Raw genomic sequence first — 11119 nt, 5'->3', positions numbered from 1 at the left:
ATAGTCGATTTTTAGTTCGAATCATTTGAATCAAAGTCGTAGTCGAAGGTTGAAGTAGCCAATCTCGATGGTCGAAGTAGCCAAAAAAATACTTCGAAATTCGAAATATTTTATATTCTATACCTTCACTCGAGCTAAGTAAATGTGCCCCCTAGTCATAGGCGAACTACAAACTGTTCAGGGCAAAATCTTTAAACACAAATACACCAATCAGATAACACTTCCAATAAATCAATTAACAAATTACAGTTAAGAACATACAAAGGGATATAACCACACCCCATACTGTCTGATAGACCAACAGCAACAACAACAGTTGTTGTACCACTGTCTCATGATGAACATGGAAATAGATATATCTATGGATTGCACACTCAGAAAATTTATTATATCATATTATTAAAAACTTACAAACATCATAGAAAAACCCGACACGTTTCGACCACCACAGTGGTCTTCATCAGGGGAAAAAAACTCCTCAATATAAGAAAGATCAAAAAGGCAGGAAGATTGTATGTGTACATGCAGTTTAAATACCTTATGGCATGTTAAGCAGGCTCCCAAACAGACGATGCTCGGCGTGTGACATCATTTCCGCCCAATTACAGGTGAAAATAGGAAGTGTGCTCACTAAATCTCTATTTGGAACGCATATGCGTTCCACTCGAACATGCGCATGCGTATTCGCGCCCAGTCATAGGCGAAAATTCGCATGCGTTCCATTCAATCATGCGCATGCACATTAACGCATGATGAACATGGGTCTGTCATGGGGACATGGCTCAAAATATGAATCCATTGTCAGGTACATCCTTGACAAAGGCCCTAAGGTGGGCCGAAACGTTGGACACGCAAATTAAATACAATAAAATGTGACTTTATTCATCAGAACAAGTTGGAGTGCGGTTCTTTGTGGAAAAAAAATAAATATATATATATATTCAGGCATGTATTTAAAATGAACTCCTAGAACCTCGTGCTTTCTGTGTTTTCCAGACAAAGCCTTTTGGCTGCTAGACTGGCTTTGTAGTAATGAAATGCATACAGGGCTACCCTGAAAAATTCTATCACTTTGTTTACATGGATGGGTTTTTTTATTGCTAAATGTTAAACCAGATAATATAGGAAATATTTCATAAATATCGTTTACATGATTGCTTAAACAGAGGGGGGCATTCTAATCATTTACGGGACTTGACCTTGAACAATTATTAAAAAGATTCAGTGGAATCAGAGGACATATTAGGGCCTCATCCTGAACAGCTAAATGGCTAAAACTATTTTCCAATACCTATTAAAATCACAGCGAGGAATACTGTTTGTGGTAACCAGAGCGCTTGCTGGAAAAATACATACAATGATACATACAGTACATACAGAAACAGACTAATCTTACATGATTAAATCACAGGTACACTTAATGCTTTTAAAAGAAAAATATACACTAAGGGGCACATTTACTAAGGGTCGAATATCGAGGGTTAATTAACCCTCGATATTCGACCCTCGAAGTAAAGGAATATCGAAGTCGAAGGATTTACCACAAATATTGTACTTTGATCGATCGATCAAAGTAAACATCGTTCGATCGAATGAATAAATCCTTTGAATCGAACGATTCGAAGGATTTTAATCGATCGAACAATTTTCCTTCAATCAGAAATAGCTTACAAAACTTATGGTGAAGGTCCCCATAGGCTAACATCGTAGCTTGGTAAGTTCAAAGTGGCAAAGTAGGTAGTCGAAGTTTTTTTTAAAGAGACAGTACTTCGACTATCGAATGGTCGAATAGTCGAACGATTTTTAGTTCGAATCGTTCGAATCAAAGTCGTAGCCTATGCGATGGTCGAAGTACCAAAAAAAAAACGTTGAAATTCAAAGTTTTTTATATTCGAATCCTTCACTCGAGCCTAGTAAATGTGCCCCTACATGTACACTTAGCTTTTAAAAGAAAAATATAATTTTGCCTAATAAGTGGCGAAGTGGTTAATGCTAGCATCAATTCGCTAGCGTTACCGCCCGCAGGAACTTTTCTGATTTCCTAACGGGTGCAGGCGTCACTTTGATAGCAAAGGAGATAGATGCTTTGCACTGTAACGTGAATTTTTGGTCTGGTGAATGGACATAACTCCCCAAATTCACTAAGATGCGGATTTTACTGAACGTTACCTCAATACCACCAGACTTGCCTTCATCAGCTCATACCAGGCGAAGTGCAATGAAGTGCATAGGACTTCCTCAATTTTTAATGCAAAAATGTTCTTAGTCCCAAAAAATTATGGCTTCTTTTCCTTTTTTCATAGTGATAACCTGGAAAGGTCCGTAAAAATTTTTTTTATTTCACCCTCCATTTTCTAACATATAGAAAACATTAACTATACAGTAGGGCATTATAACAACTTTATTTTATTTATTAAGGTTCTTTGATTGCCAAAGTAACACTAGCGAAAATTCGCCAGTGTTCAGCGCCCTGGACGCAACTTCGTACTTTAGTGAATTAGTGTTGTCCTACGTCTGGTGAAGTGTTGCGATGGTGAATTTTCACCGGTTAGAGAATTTTCCCCATTTTTCAAAATTTTTCTCGGTTTTGTGAATTTTTCAAGAGTTTTGCGAATTTCTTGGCAAAGCAAAACAGGACAGATTCGACCATCACTAGTCAAAAGCAGCAGGGTAGCAAGGTGATTGCTATTACATTTACTAAAATCTATGTGCAATGGCAATTACTACTTGAGAAACCGTTGTGTCCAAGTCAATCAGTAGATTACCATCAGGATGTCAAGTTTTCCTAAGCTAGGCAAATATAGCGACTGATTTAAATGTTGAGCCTCTAAAATGTAGGCACGGAAAAACAAACAGTAGGGTAGGTGTTCCACAGCTCATAGGTCCCAAAAGCCACATTCTAAATGTTAAAATAGATCTCTTAGATTGTAAGCTATTAGGGGCAGGGTCCTCTTTACTCCTTGTATTGGTTGTTTTTTGTATGTCATCTGTATGTTCAATTTAGACACCCATTAATGTACAGTGTTACAGAATATGTTGCCACTTTATAAATCCATGTTTATAATAATGATAATAAGTATGCTTCAAACCAAGAAGATAAAGTGATGCAGAGCTCACAAGGACACAAAATGGACATAAAGCATAGAAAGTTTAGTGAGGAACCTGCCTGCATCTCTATTTACTATAGTAATGAGTAAATCACTCTTTCTAGATTTCTTCAAAATAGTCTATTTGATCGTTTGAAAAGTTTTTTTGTAGATTTTGCTAAAATGGGGGTTCATAAATGAAAATGGACAGGGGGGGAGAGTGAAAAAATATATTACCAAAAGTGTTAAAATATATATAGAAAGTATACTGTGCCTTCATCTAATTAGAGCAGTTGTATACTGCATGAAGTTATGTCAATAAATTGAAAAGACGTTTTCCTTTTATTTAACTGGATTAACTTTGAGTGGGGGAAAAATACACATTCAATATTACAATTATACTCAACCAGTAAATAACAACAAGTGTATAGTAGCCCTTCTTTGATATAAAACAGGGCCCAGATGTGGCCCTCGAAAAGGATTTTATGCCCCCCAGTGTGCTCAAAGGATCCATGGATTACACTGTATATCATTTTAATACAATCTGGCCCTTTAAACATGCTATATTAGAAAAATCAGCCCACGACATCTAATAAGTTGTACAGCTCTACTCTAAAAGACTATTTTCTTTTAAATAAAAGAGTGTATAGATTATTTATACAGTATGTTTTACATTAAAACATACAATTCTATAGTTTATGTAAATAAAATAGATAAAAAGGAGAATAGCCTTACATTACAATAAAAACTGAAATGACTTAAGGAGATAGGTAAAATGTTGAATATAACCAAACACCACTGGAAACGTGGCATACTTGAGATGGGAACAACAGACCCAATGGTAACTGCTAGTGAAATTCACTAACAGAGGGGCCATAGAAATAAGCAAGCAACGGAAATTTAAAGGTGAGGAGAATGGAATTACAGCAGAATTAGCATACAAAGAATCTGACCAAAAGAAACAGAAACATGCTTTGAGAGGGTGGGGAATTATTGTAGCATGTTGTAACCCATCCTTGGGTACACTATGTTGATTTTATTTAGCTCATAAAAATCTCATGCTGGAAAAATGTAGACATAATGGCCAGTGCAAACAACTGCTGTCACTGCTTTGTTTATAGAACATGCCAAGGCTAGAGAGATGACAGAAAATCTGAAATATCTATTGCCTATTTAAAAAAATCTAAACAATTTACGGTCAAAAGTTTTCATATGAATATTTGCAGCACAAGATTGTACATTTTTGAGATTTAGAAGATGACTGTTTACAGAATTTCAGAAAGTTACCTGTATAAAGGACTTCGGAATAGAAGTATTTTCATTTTGTTACCGTATTCAACCTGTCAAGAAATAGGGAATTAGTGAGCATCGTTGTCTCGTAACTTCTCTTTCAAAGGGGAAAGTTAACTTTGACTTTTAGCACCTACAGATAATCAGACCTCGTTCTGTACTTGCTTCCTGCTATTGGGCTGCTTTCCTCCCACTGCTTAAGCAGGTGCAATACATGAGACATTTCTTTGATTTTCCTATTTAAAAAGGTTTTTGGAGCAGAAAATGCAGTCTAAAAGGTGTGGAAAGGCAAACAACCCTTTATGGACAACATTATGCAAGTATGATTTAAGAAGTAATGTCTAGCTTAATATAGAGTAGTAGGCTAATTTACATTTTTATGATAAATAATGTTCATAATGTTAAATATAATAAAAGTAAAAAAAATTAAATAATAATATATAAAATAAGGTAGAGCAGTATTTGGAAAAAGTGGTATTTTTTTTAAATAAAGGATTTATAGTTTTTTTTCTAAGTTCATGGAGGACAGTTCATTCATTTCCCAATCCGGAACTACAATTTTTATTGTTCCACATTTGGAACAGGGGGAAGAATCTTGTTAGCCTAATGTGACATTGTTTGTAGTCTAGATAAACAGACATTTTGGAACTGAAAGAGTAGGGCCATTGACTCCGACTGCTGTTTTGCTGAAAAATGTTGACACTCTTTATCAATAATAAGTTCCAGATCTGTCAAACTTTTACTTTTTCTGCTGTGTGGCACTTATTTTTATTAGCAAAAAAGTAGGGCACACATTGTAACTTATATGAAATATATAACTGTATGAGAATTGGAACAAATATATTTATTACATGAACTTGAAAGCAATATACTGTATATAGTTTGAAGCCTATTCATCACCCAGTATAAGAGTACTCATTATGCCATTTGCTGCCACTAGATACTATAGTACAGTGATCCCCAACATTTTTTGCTAGTGAGCCACATTCAAATGTAAAAAAAAGTTGGAAATCAACACAAGTATGACTTCCTGGGGGTGCCAATTATGGACTGTGATTGACTTTTGGTAGCCCCATTGTGAACTGCCAGCATACAGGAATCTCTGTTTGGCAGTACATATGTTTTTTATGCAACCAAAACTTGCCTCCAAACCAGGCATTTAAAAATAAGCCCCTGCTTTGAGACCACTGGGAGCAACATCCAATGGATTGTGAGCAACATGTTATTCACTAGCCTGTGGTTGGGAATCTGTTGTGTTCACAGTGGAAGTTGTGCAGGACTCACTGGTTATGCTTAACAACTGATTTATTAGAGCACCAACATGGCTAACTTTGTTCATGCATTCAAGAAAGAAGTATGTCAAACCATAGAGTACAAAAGAGAAAAACAAGCTAGAAAAACACATCAACTAGCAGAGAGGATAAATAGCACTGAAAGAACATTTTGACCAGCAGCTCCCTCTAATGGTACACAACACTCCTCCCCCCTAGCTGACGTAATCGTTCATCCACCTTGGAGGCACCCTGTTGCGCTGTGGCCTTTCATAACCAGAAGTCTGAACACAAGGGGCATTCTGGAAGGAGTTATCACAGTTCTCTATAGGAGCAGAGTCACTCTCTGATGAAGTATTGGTTTCATTAGTTCCTTAGCTGCATGGGGCTACCACTTCGTCTGGAAGTGAGCCCCTGGGAACCATAGTGGGGCACTCCATGCTGTCCATTGAGGTAATGTCATTTGGCAGAACACGCCTCCGCAACTGATCCACATGACGGTGCCAATCTTGCCCATTCTCGCAATGTACCTTGTATGACACGGGTCCAGTAACTTCAGTTATTACTGCAGGGACCCACTTTGGACCAGCCCCATAATTCCTGGCATGTACTGGATCATCAGGAGAAAATGTACGCAAAGTCTTAGAGGACAGGGCTGAATCCAGGCTCTGCTGCTGTTTTCCTCAGTTAGGTCTGGATTAAGACGATCAAGACAAGTTTTAAGGCACCGTCCCACAAGAAGCTCAGCAGGACTGACACCTGTGGTTGGACATGGGGTAACATGCTGAGAGCGTGCAAGAAATTGTGCAAGTCTTGTTGACCAGTCCCCATTTGTAATCCTTCTAAGTGCATCCTTTGTGGTTTGCACCATTCTTTCAGCTTGTCCATTTCCTTGAGGTCGACATGGTGCAATAGTTACTGCCCTAATTACATTGTTTTTCGTAAAGGTCTTAAACACTTCAGAAGTAAAAGCAGTTCCATTGTCCGATACAATAACATCTGGTATTCCATGTGTTGCAAACAACTAACGAAGGGTTGAAATTGTTACCGCTGATGTCTGGGATGACACTGGAATTACCTCTAACCATTTTGAGAAAGAGTCGACCACTACAAGAAAGTTCTTCCCCTGGAATGGTCTAGCAAAATCAATATGAAGTCTAGACCAAGGCTTTTTTGTAATTTCCCAAGTTAAACTGGTGCTGCAGGGAGGCTGTGACAAGAGTTCTGGCAAGTGTCACACAGATGTACAGCCTCTTCTATATCTGTGTCAATTCTCGGCCACCAGACATAACTCCTTGCAAGAGCTTTCATGCGCACAATTCCTGGATGGGCTGCATGAAGCATGTCAAGCACAGTTTTGCACCCTCTTTGAGGGATGACTACTCTGCTTCCCCATAATAAACACCCTTTATGTGCAGACAGTTCATGCTAACAGCTTGAATATGGTCTGAACTCTTCAAACAACTTTTCATTTGGCCATCCCCTCCACACCCATTTGAGGACACGAGAAAGAATTGGATCCTTTGTAGTGATGGGCGAATTTATTCGCCAGGCGCGAATTCGCTGCGAATTTGCGCGATTCGCCGCCAGCGAATAAATTCGCGAAACTCCCGCGTCAAATTTTTTTTTCGAAAAACGGCGTCAAAAACGGGCGCCGGCGTCGGAAAAACGGGCGCCGGCGTCAAAAACGGGCGCCGGGGTCAAAAACGAGACGCCAGCGCCGTTTCGCGAATTTTTCGCCGTTTCGCGAATTTCGCGCGAAATTCGCGAATTTTTCGGCGAAGCGAAACGGCGCAAATTCGCCCATCACTAATCCTTTGCAGTCATATGAGCAATCTCAGTAGCTTTCAGTGGGGAATCAGGTAGAGATTCCAGCATTAGTACTTCAAGTAAAGGAGGTAGTGAGCAGTCTGAAATTTGAACAAGAAAGCGATTCAGAGCATCAGCATTTAAGATTGATTTCCCAGGTTTGTAAACAAGGGTGTAATCATAAGCACTTAGCATAATACTCCATCTGAGCATTTGAGGTGACATAACATTCAGAGTAGGAACATCTTTTGAGAGCAAACCCAACAATGGCTTGTGGTCCATGTGGATTTCAAATGCATGTCCATAGAGGTAGCTATGACAGCTAATGCTGCTTTATCAATTTGTGCATAGTCCCTCTCTACTCATGCTATGGTCCTAGAGTAGTAAGCAACTGGTGCCTCTTTACCATTTGGGAAGATGTGACTAAGAACAGCACCAACACCATAAGGAGATGCATCAGTAGTAAGAATTAATGGCTGATCTTCATCATAATGAACAAGAAGAGAGTCAGATGTCAGCAGCTGTTTAACTTTGCGAAAGGCCTCTGAATGTTTGGGAGTGCAGTTCCATGGAGCCCATTTGTCAAGTAAGTGGTGAAGAGGCTCTGCCACCGTTGCCTTGTGAGCAAGGAAGCTGTGGTAGAAATTGAGCAATCCAAGGAATGCTTGAAGCTCTTTTTTATATTTTGGTTCAGGTGCATCATGAATAGCTTTCACTTTATTTTTCGTAGGACGAATGCCTGAAGCATCTATACGGTAACCCAAGAAGTTTACACTGGGAGCTCCAATCTCGAATGCCTGATGAATCAAAACAAGATAGCACTTTTCTAAGGCGGTCAAACAATATACTTTCAGTTGCTCCCATTAGTAGAACATCATCAAAATATGGTACAACACTAGGAATGTTGGATAGCATGGTTTCCATAAAGTGCTGAAATATCCCTGGTGAAGTGGAAATTCCAAACTGGAGGCGCTTAACCAAACTGGAGGCCCTTAACCCTGAATGCACCCCGATGGGTGATAATAGTCTGGGCATCTGCAGAAGCTTCATCCACCAACAACTGTTGCTATGCCTGAGCAAGGTCAAGTTTTTAAAAAACCTTGCCACCTGCTAGTGTGGATAATAGTTGATTGACGACAGGCACGGCATATGGATGTTGTTTAAGAGCTTTATTCACTGTGCATTTATAGTCTCCACAGATTCTCAAATCACCAATAGGCTTAAGAACTGGCATGATTGGGGTTGCCCATTGTGTGTGTGTTACTGGCTCAAGGACCCCTTGTGCGGAGAGACGTTCAGCTTCAATTTTTGGACATAAAGCATATGGAACAGATCTGGCTTTCATATGTATAGGTGAAATTGCAGGGTCTAATCTAAGTGACACAGGTGGACCCTTATAAGTGCCCAGTTCATCTGAAAAAACCTGTGGAAATTCCTCAAAGACCTTCTTTAGAGATCCCCCAGTGACAACATGGATACCTTGGATGCTGATTTCTAATGGAGAAAACCAGTTCCTTCCCAAAAAGCTTTTTTGAGTACCTTTGGCAATTATTAGTGGTAACATCCCACTGAATATGTTGTACTGAACACTGACATCACATCTGCCAAGAAGTTCAACAGACTGTCCATTATAGTCACGGAGTGTGCAACCATGGTTTGATAATATGGGAGGATTGTGCGGGAACAGTTTAGCAAATAATTCTGAACTTATTATAGTAAATGCAGCCCCTGAGTCAATCTCCATTTCACACCGATGGCCATGTATAAAAACATTAGCAGTAATTTCAGAGTATTCAGGGCCCTTGCTGTTGACATGTTGGATGTGCTATAGCTGTTTAACTTCTGTTGCCATAGCTGCTCCATTATTTGCTGGGAATTTCTTTTATGAAACTGTGCATAATCATTTGGCTTTTCCTGATTAATCCTTGCTTTGCAAACACGTATAACATGGTCTTTTTGCAGTAATGACAGGTAGCATTCCTAAGAGGACATGCAGAGTGCCTATGCTGACCACTACATCCTATACAAGGTGAAAATGATGATGCACCTTTTGCAAAATAGTCTTTTGGTTTGCTGTTTAGCAAATGAATGTCATCTCCCTGATTGGAGATTATGGTGTGAACACTGGTTGTGGTGGAATGAATTCCCTTAGTATGTAAAAGTGCTGATTCTGCTGCCAAGGCCTTGTCCTGCGCAGCTGCAAGGGTTAATGTAGGCTCAGCTAAAAGCCGGCGCTGTAAGGCCTCATTCTGTATACCACAGACTAATCGGTCTCACAGCATGTCATTTAGGAACCTCTGAACTGTCAGTGCTCTGCTAAGTGCCTTAATTCTGCAATATAGGTAGAAATTGTTTCATCTGATCTTTGATTTCATTTGTGAAGGTGAAATCTCTGTATAACAGATGGAGTTGGAGAAAAATGTGCCTTTAGCATTGCTAGCAAATCCTCATAAGTCTTTGTTTTAGGAGAGGCAGGTGCAGTGAGTAAGCGAATAACTGCAAATGTTTTGGGGCAACAGACAGTCAGCAGCACTGCCCTTCTCTGCTCAGGGTTATCTATAGTGTTTGCTTCTAGAAAGTAGGAAAGTCTCTCTGCATATGAGTCACAAGAAGCAGGGTCACTTACATCAAATTCCTCAATGTGTCCCAGGGCAGCCATCTCTACAGTGGATTTGTAGTTTGTCCTCTGAGAGGTTCCCACACAGCAGAATTGTAATCCTCGTCGCCACAAAAAGGTGTTGTGTTCACAGTGGAAGTTGTGCAGGACTCACTGGTTATGCTTTACAACTGGTTTGTTAGAGCTCCAACATGGCTAACTTTGTACATGCATTCAAGAAGGAAGTATGTCAAACCATAGAGCACAAAAGAGAAAAACAAGCTAGAAAAACAGAGCAGAGAGAATACATAGCATTGAAAGAACATTTTGACCAGCAGCTCCCTCTAGTGGTACACAACAGGATCTGTGAAAAGAATACCTGGTGATCTATCGGGTGTGCAACTGGGACGCCCACTGCACCCAAGGCGAGGATGCCCGCCATGTTCTTCTTCTTCCTGTGTGCTGATGCATGCTCCTCCACGTTCTGTATAGAATGTCGCACGCGCTTTGCACATGACATCATCGCACATGGGCGCAAAATTCAAATATTAAAGGCCCCATACTTAGTAACTCATTGCCCAATGTGACTCTTGCCTGTGCCTTGACCATTCTATCGGGTCCTGTGTTATATCTGCTATATTGTGTACCGACCTGGCCTGTGACCTTGACCACGCTCCTACCTCTCGATTTTGTACTTCCTGATTTGTTATTGACTCAGCCTGTTCTTTGATCAAGCTCCTATTCACCGTTCCTGCATGTATGGTTCCCTTGCTTGCTCAGAACTTTCTCCTTGTTCCTCTCACATTAAGACCTGGTGGCAACTGAGTATCGAATAGATAGATAGATAGATAGATAGATAGATAGATAGATAGATAGATAGATAGATAGATAGATAGAAATGTTTACATATTTAGTCCTGTGACTAATCTGTAATACTTTCTTATGTGTGTATATATCTGCATTGCCACAGGTTTAGTTTTACTTTATGTAGTTATGCCAATTAGTACCGAATATAAAGGTACACTACAAATTACAAACCATTACTACATAAATTACTCAAAGTAATA

At 39.5% G+C, this 11119-nt stretch overlaps 1 pseudogene; it reads right to left on the bottom strand.

Annotated features, from left to right (window-relative positions):
* Positions 1–5147: 5147 nt before the first annotated feature.
* LOC108695489 lies at positions 5148–10572 on the bottom strand (annotated as a pseudogene).
* Positions 10573–11119: the final 547 nt, after the last annotated feature.

Source organism: Xenopus laevis, chromosome 1L, assembly GCF_017654675.1.
Source record: "Xenopus laevis strain J_2021 chromosome 1L, Xenopus_laevis_v10.1, whole genome shotgun sequence".
Classification (NCBI taxonomy): domain Eukaryota; kingdom Metazoa; phylum Chordata; class Amphibia; order Anura; family Pipidae; genus Xenopus; species Xenopus laevis.
Note: the sequence above shows the minus strand (reverse complement) of the source record. Positions and strands in the feature narration are given on the sequence as shown.